The sequence below is a fragment of the Misgurnus anguillicaudatus genome, chromosome 25 (genome assembly GCF_027580225.2).
Source record: "Misgurnus anguillicaudatus chromosome 25, ASM2758022v2, whole genome shotgun sequence".
In the NCBI taxonomy this organism is placed as follows: domain Eukaryota; kingdom Metazoa; phylum Chordata; class Actinopteri; order Cypriniformes; family Cobitidae; genus Misgurnus; species Misgurnus anguillicaudatus.
In genome coordinates, this window is record NC_073361.2 from 7,575,884 (window position 1) to 7,588,352 (window position 12,469).

The following is a 12,469-nucleotide window of genomic DNA, read 5'->3' on the forward strand; positions in this document are numbered from 1 at the left end:
GACGAAAAACCCTAAAAATCTTAGCCACTTTGGAGCTTATTAAGCTGGGGATGTAGCTCAGTGGTAGCGGCATGCTTTGCATGTATGAGGTCCTGGGTTCAATCCCCAGCATTTCCAAGTGCTTTTCTGGAATAAGAACACCTGAGTAAGTGTTGCTGTTGCATCTTATTTTGCAAGTCGTATAGTAGGTCCTTGTCTCGCCTTCTTGCCTCTAGTAAGACGAAAAGCCCTAAACATCTTAGACACTTTGGAGCGTGCCAAGCTGGGGATGTAGCTCAGTGGTAGAGCGCATGCTTTGCATGTATGAGGTCCTGCGTTCAATCCCCAGCATCTCCAAGTGCTTTTCTGGAATAAGAACACCTGAGTAAGTGTTGCTGTTGTATCTTATTTTGCAAGTCGTATAGAAGTTGCTTGTCTCCGCTTCTTGCCTCTAGTAAGACAAAAAACCCTAAACATCTTAGACACTTTGGAGCGTACCAAGCTGGGGATGTAGCTCAGTGGTAGAGCGCATGCTTCGCATGTATGAGGTCCTGGGTTCAATCCCCAGCATCTCCAAGTGCTTTTCTGGAATAAGAACACCTGAGTAAGTGTTGTTGTTGCATCTTATTTTGCAAGTCGTATAGAAGTTCCGTGTCTCCGCTTATTGCCTCTAGTCACACGAAAAGCCCTAAACATCTTAGCCACATTGGAGTTCATTAAGCTGGGGATGTAGCTCAGTGGTAAAGCATGCTTTGCATGTATGAGGTCCTGGGTTCAATCCCCAGCATCTCCAAGTGCGTTTCTTGAATAAGAACACCTGAGTAAGTGTTGCTGTTGCATCTTATTTTGCAAGTCGTATAGATGTTCCTTGTCTCCGCTTCTTGCCTCTAGTTAGACGAAAAGCACTAAACATCTTAGCCATTTTGGGTGTCATTAAGCTGGGGATGTAGCTCAGTGGTACAGCGCATGCTTTGCATGTATGAGGTCCTGGGTTCAATCCCCAGCATCTCCAAATGCTTTTCTGGAATAAGAACCCCTGAGTAAGTGTTGCTGTTGCATCTTATTTTGCAAGTCGTATAGTAGTTCCTTGTCTCGCCTTCATGCCTCTAGTAAGACGAAAAACCCTAAACATCTTAGCCACTTTGGAGCTCAACAAGCTGGGGATGTAGCTCAGTGGTAAAGCATGCTTTGCATGTATGAGGTCCTGGGTTCAATCCCCAGCATCTCCATGTACATATCTGGTTTAAGAAACCCCTGAGTAAGTGCTTTACAAGTCATATAGCCGTTCCTTGTCTCAGCTTCTTGCCTCTAGTCAGACGAAAAGCCCTAAACATCTTGGCCACATTGTAGCTTATTAAGATGGGGATGTAGCTCAGTGGTAGAGCGCATGCTTTGCATGTATGAGGTCCTGGGTTTAAGAACACCTGAGTAAGTGCCTTACAAGTCGTATAGTAGTTCCTTGTCTCCGCTTCTTGCCTCTAGTAAAACGAAAAACCTTAAACATCTTAGCCACTTTGGAGCTCAACAAGCTGGGGATGTAGCTCAGTGGTAGAGCGCATGCTTCGCATGTATGAGGTCCTGGGTTCAATCCCCAGCATCTCCATGTACATATCTGGTTTAAGAAACCCCTGAGTAAGTGCTTTACAAGTCATATAGCCGTTCCTTGTCTCAGCTTCTTGCCTCTAGTCAGACGAAAAGCCCTAAACATCTTGGCCACATTGTAGCTTATTAAGATGGGGATGTAGCTCAGTGGTAGAGCGCATGCTTTGCATGTATGAGGTCCTGGGTTCAATCCCCAGCATCTCCAAGTACTTATCCGGTTTAAGAACACCTGAGTAAGTGCCTTACAAGTCGTATAGTAGTTCCTTGTCTTGCCTTCTTGCCTCTAGTAAGACAAAAAACCCTAAACATCTTAGACACTTTGGAGCGTACCAAGCTGGGGATGTAGCTCAGTGGTAGAGCGCATGCTTCGCATGTATGAGGTCCTGGGTTCAATCCCCAGCATCTCCAAGTACTTATCCGGTTTAAGAACACCTGAGTAAGTGCTTTACAAGTCGTATAGTAGTTCCTTGTCTTGCCTTCTTGCCTCTAGTAAGACAAAAAACCCTAAACATCTTAGACACTTTGGAGCGTACCAAGCTGGGGATGTAGCTCAGTGGTAGAGCGCATGCTTCGCATGTATGAGGTCCTGGGTTCAATCCCCAGCATCTCCAAGTGCTTTTCTGGAATAAGAACACCTGAGTAAGTGTTGCTGTTGCATCTTATTTTGCAAGTCGTATAGAAGTTCCTTGTCTCCGCTTCTTGCCTCTAGTCAGACGAAAAGCCCTAAACATCTTAGCCACATTGGAGTTCATTAAGCTGGGGATGTAGCTCAGTGGTAAAGCATGCTTTGCATGTATGAGGTCCTGGGTTCAATCCCCAGCATCTCCAAGTGCTTTTCAGGAATAAGCACACCTGAGTAAGTGTTTCTGTTGAATATTATTATGAAAGTCGTATAGTAGTTACTTGGATCGCCTTCTTGACTCTATTAAGACGAAAAACACTAAAAATATTAGCCACTTTGGAGCTCAACAAGCTGGGGATGTAGCTCAGTGATAGAGCGCATGCTTTGCATGTATGAGGTCCTGGGTTCAATCCCCAGCATCTCCAAGTGCTTTTCTGGAATAAGAACACCTGAGTAAGTGTTGCTGTTTCATCTTATTTTGCAAGTCGTATAGAAGTTCCTTGTCTCCGCTTCTTGCCTCTAGTCAGACGAAAAGCCCTAAACATCTTAGCCACATTGGAGCTTATTAAGATGGGGATGTAGCTCAGTGATAAAGCATGCTTTGCATGTATGAGGTCCTGGGTTCAATCCCCAGCATCTCCAAGTGCTTTTCTGGAATAAGAACACCTGAGTAAGTGTTGCTGTTGTATCTTATTTTGCAAGTCGTATAGAAGTTGCTTGTCTCCGCTTCTTGCCTCTAGTAAGACGAAAAACCCTAAACATCTTAGACACTTTGGAGCGTACCAAGCTGGGGATGTAGCTCAGTGGAAGAGCGCATGCTTCGCATGTATGAGGTCCTGGGTTCAATCCCCAGCATCTCCAAGTGCTTTTCTGGAATAAGAACACCTGAGTAAGTGTTGCTGTTGCATCTTATTTTGCAAGTCGTATAGAAGTTCCTTGTCTCCGCTTCTTGCCTCTAGTCAGACGAAAAGCCCTAAACATCTTAGCCACATTGGAGTTCATTAAGCTGGGGATGTAGCTCAGTGGTAAAGCATGCTTTGCATGTATGAGGTCCTGGGTTCAATCCCCAGCATCTCCAAGTGCGTTTCTTGAATAAGAACACCTGAGTAAGTGTTGCTGTTGCATCTTATTTTGCAAGTCGTATAGATGTTCCTTGTCTCCGCTTCTTGCCTCTAGTCAGACAAAAAGCACTAAACATCTTAGCCACTTTGGGTGTCATTAAGCTGGGGATGTAGCTCAGTGGTAGAGCGCATGCTTTGCATGTATGAGGTCCTGGGTTCAATCCCCAGCATCTCCAAATGCTTTTCTGGAATAAGAACACCTGAGTAAGTGTTGCTGTTGCATCTTATTTTGCAAGTCGTATAGTAGTTCCTTGTCTCGCCTTCTTGCCTCTAGTAAGACGAAAAACCCTAAACATCTTAGCCACTTTGGAGCGTACCAAGCTGGGGATGTAGCTCAGTGGTAGAGCGCATGCTTCGCATGTATGAGGTCCTGGGTTCAATCCCCAGCATCTCCAAATGCTTTTCTGGAATAAGAACACCTGAGTAAGTGTTGCTGTTGCATCTTATTTTGCAAGTCGTATAGTAGTTCCTTGTCTCAGCTTCTTGCCTCTAGTCAGACGAAAAGCCCTAAACATCTTAGCCACATTGGAGCTTATTAAGCTGTGGAAGTAGCTCAGTGGTAAAGCATGCTTTGCTTGTATGAGGTCCTGGGTTCAATCCCCAGCATCTCCAAGTGCTTTTCTGGAATAAGAACACCTGAGTAAGTGTTGCTGTTGCATCTTATTTTGCAAGTCGTATAGAAGTTCCTTGTCTCTGCTTCTTGCCTCTAGTCAGGCGAAAAGCCCTAAACATCTTAGCCACATTGGAGCTTATTAAGATGGGGATGTAGCTCAGTGGTAAAGCATGCTTTGCATGTATGAGGTCCTGGGTTCAACCCCAGCATCTCCAAGTGCTTTTCTGGAATAAGAACACCTGAGTAAGTGTTACTGTTGCATCTTATTTTGCAAGTCGTATAGTAGTTCCTTTTCTCGCCTTCTTGCCTCTAGTAAGACGAAAAACCCTAAAAATCTTAGCCACTTTGGAGCTTATCAAGCTGGGGATGTAGCTCAGTGGTAGCGGCATGCTTTGCATGTATGAGGTCCTGGGTTCAATCCCCAGCATCTCCAAGTGCTTTTCTGGAATAAGAACACCTGAGTAAGTGTTGCTGTTGCATCTTATTTTGCAAGTCGTATAGTAGGTCCTTGTCTCGCCTTCTTGCCTCTAGTAAGACGAAAAGCCCTAAACATCTTAGACACTTTGGAGCGTGCCAAGCTGGGGATGTAGCTCAGTGGTAGAGCGCATGCTTTGCATGAATGAGGTCCTGCGTTCAATCCCCGGCATCTCCAAGTGCTTTCTGGAATAAGAACACCTGAGTAAGTGTTGCTGTTGCATCTTATTTTGCAAGTCGTATAGTAGTTCCTTGTCTCCGATTCTTGCCTCTAGTTAGACGAAAAACCCTAAACATCTTAGCCACTTTTTTGTTACCAAGCTGGTGATGTAGCTCAGTGGTAGAGCGCATGCTTTGCATGTATGAGGTCCTGGGTTCAATCCCCAGCATCTCCAAGTGCTTTTCTGGAATAAGCACACCTGAGTAAGTGTTGCTGTTTCATCTTATTTTGCAAGTCGTATAGAAGTTCCTTGTCTCCGCTTCTTGCCTCTAGTCAGACGAAAAGCCCTAAACATCTTAGCCACATTGGAGCTTATTAAGATGGGGATGTAGCTCAGTGGTAAAGCATGCTTAGCATGTATGAGGTTCTGGGTTCAATCCCCAGCATCTCCAAGTGCTTTTCTGGAATAAGAACACCTGAGTAAGTGTTGCTGTTGTATCTTATTTTGCAAGTCGTATAGAAGTTGCTTGTCTCCGCTTCTTGCCTCTAGTAAGACAAAAAACCCTAAACATCTTAGACACTTTGGAGCGTACCAAGCTGGGGATGTAGCTCAGTGGTAGAGCGCATGCTTCGCATGTATGAGGTCCTGGGTTCAATCCCCAGCATCTCCAAGTGTTTTCTGGAATAAGAACACCTGAGTAAGTGTTGCTGTTGCATCTTATTTTGCAAGTCGTATAGAAGTTCCGTGTCTCCGCTTCTTGCCTCTAGTCACACGAAAAGCCCTAAACATCTTAGCCACATTGGAGTTCATTAAGCTGGGGATGTAGCTCAGTGGTAAAGCATGCTTTGCATGTATGAGGTCCTGGGTTCAATCCCCAGCATCTCCAAGTGCGTTTCTTGAATAAGAACACCTGAGTAAGTGTTGCTGTTGCATCTTATTTTGCAAGTCGTATAGATGTTCCTTGTCTCCGCTTCTTGCCTCTAGTCAGACGAAAAGCACTAAACATCTTAGCCACTTTGGGTGTCATTAAGCTGGGGATGTAGCTCAGTGGTACAGCGCATGCTTTGCATGTATGAGGTCCTGGGTTCAATCCCCAGCATCTCCAAATGCTTTTCTGGAATAAGAACACCTGAGTAAGTGTTGCTGTTGCATCTTATTTTGCAAGTCGTATAGTAGTTCCTTGTCTCGCCTTCATGCCTCTAGTAAGACGAAAAACCCTAAACATCTTAGCCACTTTGGAGCTCAACAAGCTGGGGATGTAGCTCAGTGGTAGAGCGCATGCTTCGCATGTATGAGGTCCTGGGTTCAATCCCCAGCATCTCCATGTACATATCTGGTTTAAGAAACCCCTGAGTAAGTGCTTTACAAGTCATATAGCCGTTCCTTGTCTCAGCTTCTTGCCTCTAGTCAGACGAAAAGCCCTAAACATCTTGGCCACATTGTAGCTTATTAAGATGGGGATGTAGCTCAGTGGTAGAGCGCATGCTTTGCATGTATGAGGTCCTGGGTTCAATCCCCAGCATCTCCAAGTACTTATCCGGTTTAAAAACACCTGAGTAAGTGCCTTACAAGTTGTATAGTAGTTCCTTGTCTCCGCTTCTTGCCTCTAGTAAAACGAAAAACCTTAAACATCTTAGCCACTTTGGAGCTTATCAAGCTGGGGATGTAGCTCAGTGGTAGAGCGCATGCTTAGCATGTATGAGGTCCTGGGTTCAATCCCCAGCATCTCCAAGTACTTATCCGGTTTAAGAACACCTGAGTAAGTGCTTTACAAGTCGTATAGTAGTTCTTTGTCTTGCCTTCTTGCCTCTAGAAAGACAAAAAACCCTAAACATCTTAGACACTTTGGAGCGTACCAAGCTGGGGATGTAGCTCAGTGGTAGAGCGCATGCTTCGCATGTATGAGGTCCTGCGTTCAATCCCCAGCATCTCCAAGTGCTTTTCTGGAATAAGAACACCTGAGTAAGTGTTGCTGTTGCATCTTATTTTGCAAGTCGTATAGAAGTTCCTTGTCTCCGCTTCTTGCCTCTAGTCAGACGAAAAGCCCTAAACATCTTAGCCACATTGGAGTTCATTAAGCTGGGGATGTAGCTCAGTGGTAAAGCATGCTTTGCATGTATGAGGTCCTGGGTTCAATCCCCAGCATCTCCAAGTGCGTTTCTTGAATAAGAACACCTGAGTAAGTGTTGCATCTTATTTTGCAAGTCGTATAGATGTTCCTTGTCTCCGCTTCTTGCCTCTAGTCAGACGAAAAGCACTAAACATCTTAGCCACTTTGGGTGTCATTAAGCTGGGGATGTAGCTCAGTGGTAGAGCGCATGCTTTGCATGTATGAGGTCCTGGGTTCAATCCCCAGCATCTCCAAATGCTTTTCTGGAATAAGAACACCTGAGTAAGTGTTGCTGTTGCATCTTATTTTGCAAGTCGTATAGTAGTTCCTTTTCTCGCCTTCTTGCCTCTAGTAAGACGAAAAACCCTAAAAATCTTAGCCACTTTGGAGCTTATCAAGCTGGGGATGTAGCTCAGTGGTAGCGGCATGCTTTGCATGTATGAGGTCCTGGGTTCAATCCCCAGCATCTCCAAGTGCTTTTCTGGAATAAGAACACCTGAGTAAGTGTTGCTGTTGCATCTTATTTTGCAAGTCGTATAGTAGGTCCTTGTCTCGCCTTCTTGCCTCTAGTAAGACGAAAAGCCCTAAACATCTTAGACACTTTGGAGCGTGCCAAGCTGGGGATGTAGCTCAGTGGTAGAGCGCATGCTTTGCATGTATGAGGTCCTGCGTTCAATCCCCAGCATCTCCAAGTGCTTTTCTGGAATAAGAACACCTGAGTAAGTGTTGCTGTTGCATCTTATTTTGCAAGTCGTATAGTAGTTCCTTGTCTTGCCTTCTTGCCTCTAGTAAGACAAAAAACCCTAAACATCTTAGCCACATTGGAGCTTATTAAGATGGGGATGTAGCTCAGTGGTAAAGCATGCTTTGCATGTATGAGGTCCTGGGTTCAATCCCCAGCATCTCCAAGTGCTTTTCTGGAATAAGAACACCTGAGTAAGTGTTGCTGTTGCATCTTATTTTGCAAGTCGTATAGAAGTTCCTTGTTTCCGCTTCTTGCCTCTAGTAAGACGAAAAGCCCTAAACATCTTAGACACTTTGGAGTGTGCCAAGCTGGGGATGTAGCTCAGTGGTAGACGCATGCTTTGCATGTATGAGGTCCTGGGTTCAATCCCCAGCATCTCCAAGTGCTTTTCTGGAATAAGAACACCTGAGTAAGTGTTGCTGTTGCATCTTATTTTGCAAGTCGTATAGTAGGTCCTTGTCTCGCCTTCTTGCCTCTAGTAAGACGAAAAGCCCTAAACATCTTAGACACTTTGTAGCTTATTAAGATGGGGATGTAGCTCAGTGGTAAAGCATGCTTTGCATGTATGAGGTCCTGGGTTCAATCCCCAGCATCTCCAAGTGCTTTTCTGGAATAAGAACACCTGAGTAAGTGTTGCTGTTTCATCTTATTTTGCAAGTCGTATAGAAGTTCCTTGTCTCCGCTTCTTGCCTCTAGTCAGACGAAAAGCCCTAAACATCTTAGCCACATTGGAGCTTATTAAGATGGGGATGTAGCTCAGTGGTAAAGCATGCTTTGCATGTATGAGGACCTGGGTTCAATCCCCAGCATCTCCAAGTGCTTTTCTGGAATAAGAACACCTGAGTAAGTGTTGCTGTTGCATCTTATTTTGCAAGTCGTATAGAAGTTCCTTGTCTCCGCTTCTTGCCTCTAGTCAGGCGAAAAGCCCTAAACATCTTAGCCACATTGGAGCTTATTAAGATGGGGATGTAGCTCAGTGGTAAAGCATGCTTTGCATGTATGAGGTCCTGGGTTCAACCCCAGCATCTCCAAGTTCTTTTCTGGAATAAGAACACCTGAGTAAGTGTTACTGTTGCATCTTATTTTGCAAGTCGTATAGTAGTTCCTTTTCTCGCCTTCTTGCCTCTAGTAAGACGAAAAACCCTAAAAATCTTAGCCACTTTGGAGCTTATCAAGCTGGGGATGTAGCTCAGTGGTAGAGCGCATGCTTTGCATGTATGAGGTCCTGGGTTCAAATCCCCAGCATCTCCAAATGCTTTTCTGGAATAAGAACACCTGAATAAGTGTTGCTGTTGCATCTTATTTTGCAAGTCGTATAGAAGTTCCGTGTCTCCGCTTCTTGCCTCTAGTCACACGAAAAGCCCTAAACATCTTAGCCACATTGGAGTTCATTAAGCTGGGGATGTAGCTCAGTGGTAAAGCATGCTTTGCATGTATGAGGTCCTGGGTTCAATCCCCAGCATCTCCAAGTGCGTTTCTTGAATAAGAACACCTGAGTAAGTGTTGCTGTTGCATCTTATTTTGCAAGTCGTATAGTAGGTCCTTGTCTCGCCTTCTTGCCTCTAGTAAGACGAAAAGCCCTAAACATCTTAGACACTTTGGAGTGTGCCAAGCTGGGGATGTAGCTCAGTGGTAGAGCGCATGCTTTGCATGTATGAGGTCCTGCGTTCAATCCCCAGCATCTCCAAGTGCTTTTCTGGAATAAGAACACCTAAGTAAGTGTTGCTGTTGCATCTTATTTTGCAAGTCGTATAGTAGTTCCTTGTCTCGCCTTCTTGCCTCTAGTAAGACGAAAAACCCTAAACATCTTAGCCACTTTGGAGCTTATCAAGCTGGGGATGTAGCTTAGTGGTAGAGCGCATGCTTTGCATGTATGAGGTCCTGGGTTCAATCCCCAGCATCTCCAAGTACTTATCAGGAATAAGAACACCTGAGTAAGTGCTTTACAAGTCGTATAGTAGGTCCTTGTCTCGCCTTCTTGCCTCTAGTAAGACGAAAAACCCTAAACATCTTAGCCACTTTGGAGCTTATCAAGCTGGGGATGTAGCTCAGTGGTAGAGCGCATGCTTTGCATGTATGAGGTCCTGGGTTCAATCCCCAGCATCTCCAAGTGCTTTTCTGGAATAAGAACACCTGAGTAAGTGTTGCTGTTTCATCTTATTTTGCAAGTCGTATAGAAGTTCCTTGTCTCCGCTTCTTGCCTCTAGTCAGACGAAAAGCCCTAAACATCTTAGCCACATTGGAGCTTATTAAGATGGGGATGTAGCTCAGTGGTAAAGCATGCTTTGCATGTATGAGGTCCTGGTTTCAATCCCCAGCATCTCCAAGTGCTTTTCTGGAATAAGAACACCTGAGTAAGTGTTGCTGTTGTATCTTATTTTGCAAGTCGTATAGAAGTTGCTTGTCTCCGCTTCTTGCCTCTAGTAAGACAAAAAACCCTAAACATCTTAGACACTTTGGAGCGTACCGAGCTGGGGATGTAGCTCAGTGGTAGAGCGCATGTTTCGCATGTATGAGGTCCTGGGTTCAATCCCCAGCATTGCCAAGTGCTTTTCTGGAATAAGAACACCTGAGTAAGTGTTGCTGTTGCATCTTATTTTGCAAGTCGTATAGAAGTTCCTTGTCTCCGCTTCTTGCCTCTAGTCAGACGAAAAGCCCTAAACATCTTAGACACTTTGGAGTGTGCCAAGCTGGGGATGTAGGTCAGTGGTAGAGCGGATGCTTTGGATGTATGAGGGCCGGGGTTCAATCCCCAGCATCTCCAAGTGCTTTTCTGGAATAAGAACACCTGAGTAAGTGTTGCTGTTGCATCTTATTTTGCAAGTCGTATAGTAGGTCCTTGTCTCGCCTTCTTGCCTCTAGTAAGACGAAAAGCCCTAAACATCTTAGACACTTTGGAGCTTATTAAGATGGGGATGTAGCTCAGTGGTAAAGCATGCTTTGCATGTATGAGGTCCTGGGTTCAATCCCCAGCATCTCCAAGTGCTTTTCTGGAATAAGAACACCTGAGTAAGTGTTGCTGTTTTATCTTATTTTGCAAGTCGTATAGAAGTTCCTTGTCTCCGCTTCTTGCCTCTAGTCAGACGAAAAGCCCTAAACATCTTAGCCACATTGGAGCTTATTAAGATGGGGATGTAGCTCAGTGGTAAAGCATGCTTTGCATGTATGAGGTCCTGGGTTCAATCCCCAGCATCTCCAAGTGCTTTTCTGGAATAAGAACACCTGAGTAAGTGCTTTACAAGTCGTATAGTAGTTCCTTGTCTCTCCTTCTTGCTTCTAGTAAGACAAAACACCCTAAACATCTTAGCCACTTTGGAGCTCATTAAGCTGGGGATGTAGCTCAGTGGTAGAGCGCATGCTTTGCATGTATGAGGTCCTGGGTTCAATCCCCAGCATCTCCAAGTGATTTTCTGGAATAAGAACACCTGAGTAAGTGTTGCTGTTGCGTCTTATTTTGCAAGTCGTATAGAAGTTCCTTGTCTCTGCATCTTACCTCTAGTCAGACGAAAAGCCCTAAACATCTTAGCCACATTGGAGCTTATTAAGATGGGGATGTAGCTCAGTGGTAAAGCATGCTTTGCATGTATGAGGTCCTGGGTTCAATCCCCAGCATCTCCAAGTGCTTTTCTGGAATAAGAACACCTGAGTAAGTGTTGCATCTTATTTTGCAAGTCGTATAGTAGTTCCTTGTCTCTCCTTCTTGCCTCTAGTAAGACAAAAAACCCTAAACATCTTAGCCACTTTGGAGCTCATTAAGCTGGGGATGTAGCTCAGTGGTAGAGCGCATGCTTTGCATGTATGAGGTCCTGGGTTCAATCCCCAGCATCTCCAAGTGATTTTCTGGAATAAGAACACCTGAGTAAGTGTTGCTGTTGCGTCTTATTTTGCAAGTCGTATAGAAGTTCCTTGTCTCTGCATCTTACCTCTAGTCAGACGAAAAGCCCTAAACATCTTAGCCACATTGGAGCTTATTAAGATGGGGATATAGCTCAGTGGTAAAGCATGCTTTGCATGTATGAGGTCCTGGGTTCAATCCCCAGCATCTCCAAGTGCTTTTCTGGAATAAGAACACCTGAGTAAGTGTTGCATCTTATTTTGCAAGTCGTATAGTAGTTCCTTGTCTCGCCGTCTTGCCTCTAGTAATACAAAAAACCCTAAAAATCTTAGCCACTTTGGAGCTCATTAAGCTGGGGATGTAGCTCAGTGGTAAAGCATGCTTTGCATGTATGAGGTCCTGGGTTCAATCCCCAGCATCTCCAAGTGCTTTTCTGGAATAAGAACACCTGAGTAAGTGTTGCTGTTGCATCTTATTTTGCAAGTCGTATAGTAGTTCCTTGTCTCGCCTTCTTGCCTCTACTAAGACGAAAAACCCTAAACATCTTAGCCACTTTGGAGCTTATCAAGCTGGGGATGTAGCTCAGTGGTAGAGCGCATGCTTTGCATGTATGAGGTCCTGGGTTCAATCCCCAGCATCTCCAAGTGCTTTTCTGGAATAAGAACACCTGAGTAAGTGTTGCTGTTGCATCTTATTTTGCAAGTCGTATAGTAGTTCCTTGTCTTGCCTTCTTGCCTCTAGTAAGACAAAAAACCCTAAACATCTTAGCCACTTTGGAGCGTACCAAGCTGGGGATGTAGCTCAGTGGTAGAGCGAATGCTTTGCATGTATGAGGTCCTGGGTTCAATCCCCAGCATCTCCAAGTGCTTTTCTGGAATAAGAACACCTTAGTAAGTGTTGCTGTTGCATCTTATTTTGCAAGTCGTATAGAAGTTCCTTGTCTCCGCTTCTTGCCTCTAGTCAGACGAAAAGCCCTAAACATCTTAGCCACATTGGAGCTTATTAAGATGGGGATGTAACTCAGTGGTAAAGCATGCTTTGCATGTATGAGGTCCTGGGTTCAATCCCCAGCATCTCCAAGTGCTTTTCTGGAATAAGAACACCTGAGTAAGTGTTGCTGTTTCATCTTATTTTGCAAGTCGTATAGTAGTTCCTTGTCTCGCCTTCTTGCCTCTAGTAAGACGAAAAACCCTAAACATCTTAGCCA

The 12,469-nt window shown here is 44.7% G+C and overlaps 1 protein-coding gene and 26 non-coding genes across 28 annotated transcripts in view; 26 read left to right on the forward strand and 1 right to left on the reverse strand.

Moving 5' to 3' along the window:
• Positions 1-12,469, reverse strand: part of LOC129426409 (phospholipid scramblase 2) — a 61,018-nt gene that overhangs the window by 41,136 nt on the left and 7,413 nt on the right. The gene's annotated exons all lie outside the window — the stretch shown is intronic.
• trnaa-cgc (transfer RNA alanine (anticodon CGC)) lies at positions 484-555 on the forward strand. Its single transcript has one exon. It is a non-coding gene; the product is annotated as a tRNA-Ala (tRNA).
• trnaa-ugc (transfer RNA alanine (anticodon UGC)) lies at positions 920-991 on the forward strand. Its single transcript has one exon. It is a non-coding gene; the product is annotated as a tRNA-Ala (tRNA).
• Positions 1,511-1,582, forward strand: trnaa-cgc (transfer RNA alanine (anticodon CGC)). The gene has a single exon. It is a non-coding gene; the product is annotated as a tRNA-Ala (tRNA).
• Positions 1,715-1,786, forward strand: trnaa-ugc (transfer RNA alanine (anticodon UGC)). Its single transcript has one exon. It is a non-coding gene; the product is annotated as a tRNA-Ala (tRNA).
• Positions 1,918-1,989, forward strand: trnaa-ugc (transfer RNA alanine (anticodon UGC)). Its single transcript has one exon. It is a non-coding gene; the product is annotated as a tRNA-Ala (tRNA).
• On the forward strand, positions 2,121-2,192 carry trnaa-cgc (transfer RNA alanine (anticodon CGC)). Its single transcript has one exon. It is a non-coding gene; the product is annotated as a tRNA-Ala (tRNA).
• trnaa-ugc (transfer RNA alanine (anticodon UGC)) lies at positions 2,557-2,628 on the forward strand. Its single transcript has one exon. It is a non-coding gene; the product is annotated as a tRNA-Ala (tRNA).
• On the forward strand, positions 2,993-3,064 carry trnaa-cgc (transfer RNA alanine (anticodon CGC)). Its single transcript has one exon. It is a non-coding gene; the product is annotated as a tRNA-Ala (tRNA).
• On the forward strand, positions 3,429-3,500 carry trnaa-ugc (transfer RNA alanine (anticodon UGC)). The gene has a single exon. It is a non-coding gene; the product is annotated as a tRNA-Ala (tRNA).
• On the forward strand, positions 3,648-3,719 carry trnaa-cgc (transfer RNA alanine (anticodon CGC)). The gene has a single exon. It is a non-coding gene; the product is annotated as a tRNA-Ala (tRNA).
• On the forward strand, positions 4,735-4,806 carry trnaa-ugc (transfer RNA alanine (anticodon UGC)). The gene has a single exon. It is a non-coding gene; the product is annotated as a tRNA-Ala (tRNA).
• trnaa-cgc (transfer RNA alanine (anticodon CGC)) lies at positions 5,171-5,242 on the forward strand. Its single transcript has one exon. It is a non-coding gene; the product is annotated as a tRNA-Ala (tRNA).
• Positions 5,606-5,677, forward strand: trnaa-ugc (transfer RNA alanine (anticodon UGC)). The gene has a single exon. It is a non-coding gene; the product is annotated as a tRNA-Ala (tRNA).
• trnaa-cgc (transfer RNA alanine (anticodon CGC)) lies at positions 5,825-5,896 on the forward strand. The gene has a single exon. It is a non-coding gene; the product is annotated as a tRNA-Ala (tRNA).
• Positions 6,029-6,100, forward strand: trnaa-ugc (transfer RNA alanine (anticodon UGC)). The gene has a single exon. It is a non-coding gene; the product is annotated as a tRNA-Ala (tRNA).
• On the forward strand, positions 6,232-6,303 carry trnaa-agc (transfer RNA alanine (anticodon AGC)). The gene has a single exon. It is a non-coding gene; the product is annotated as a tRNA-Ala (tRNA).
• trnaa-cgc (transfer RNA alanine (anticodon CGC)) lies at positions 6,435-6,506 on the forward strand. Its single transcript has one exon. It is a non-coding gene; the product is annotated as a tRNA-Ala (tRNA).
• trnaa-ugc (transfer RNA alanine (anticodon UGC)) lies at positions 6,865-6,936 on the forward strand. The gene has a single exon. It is a non-coding gene; the product is annotated as a tRNA-Ala (tRNA).
• trnaa-ugc (transfer RNA alanine (anticodon UGC)) lies at positions 8,606-8,678 on the forward strand. The gene has a single exon. It is a non-coding gene; the product is annotated as a tRNA-Ala (tRNA).
• On the forward strand, positions 9,262-9,333 carry trnaa-ugc (transfer RNA alanine (anticodon UGC)). The gene has a single exon. It is a non-coding gene; the product is annotated as a tRNA-Ala (tRNA).
• On the forward strand, positions 9,465-9,536 carry trnaa-ugc (transfer RNA alanine (anticodon UGC)). The gene has a single exon. It is a non-coding gene; the product is annotated as a tRNA-Ala (tRNA).
• trnaa-cgc (transfer RNA alanine (anticodon CGC)) lies at positions 9,901-9,972 on the forward strand. Its single transcript has one exon. It is a non-coding gene; the product is annotated as a tRNA-Ala (tRNA).
• Positions 10,757-10,828, forward strand: trnaa-ugc (transfer RNA alanine (anticodon UGC)). Its single transcript has one exon. It is a non-coding gene; the product is annotated as a tRNA-Ala (tRNA).
• trnaa-cgc (transfer RNA alanine (anticodon CGC)) lies at positions 11,187-11,258 on the forward strand. Its single transcript has one exon. It is a non-coding gene; the product is annotated as a tRNA-Ala (tRNA).
• Positions 11,834-11,905, forward strand: trnaa-ugc (transfer RNA alanine (anticodon UGC)). Its single transcript has one exon. It is a non-coding gene; the product is annotated as a tRNA-Ala (tRNA).
• trnaa-ugc (transfer RNA alanine (anticodon UGC)) lies at positions 12,053-12,124 on the forward strand. The gene has a single exon. It is a non-coding gene; the product is annotated as a tRNA-Ala (tRNA).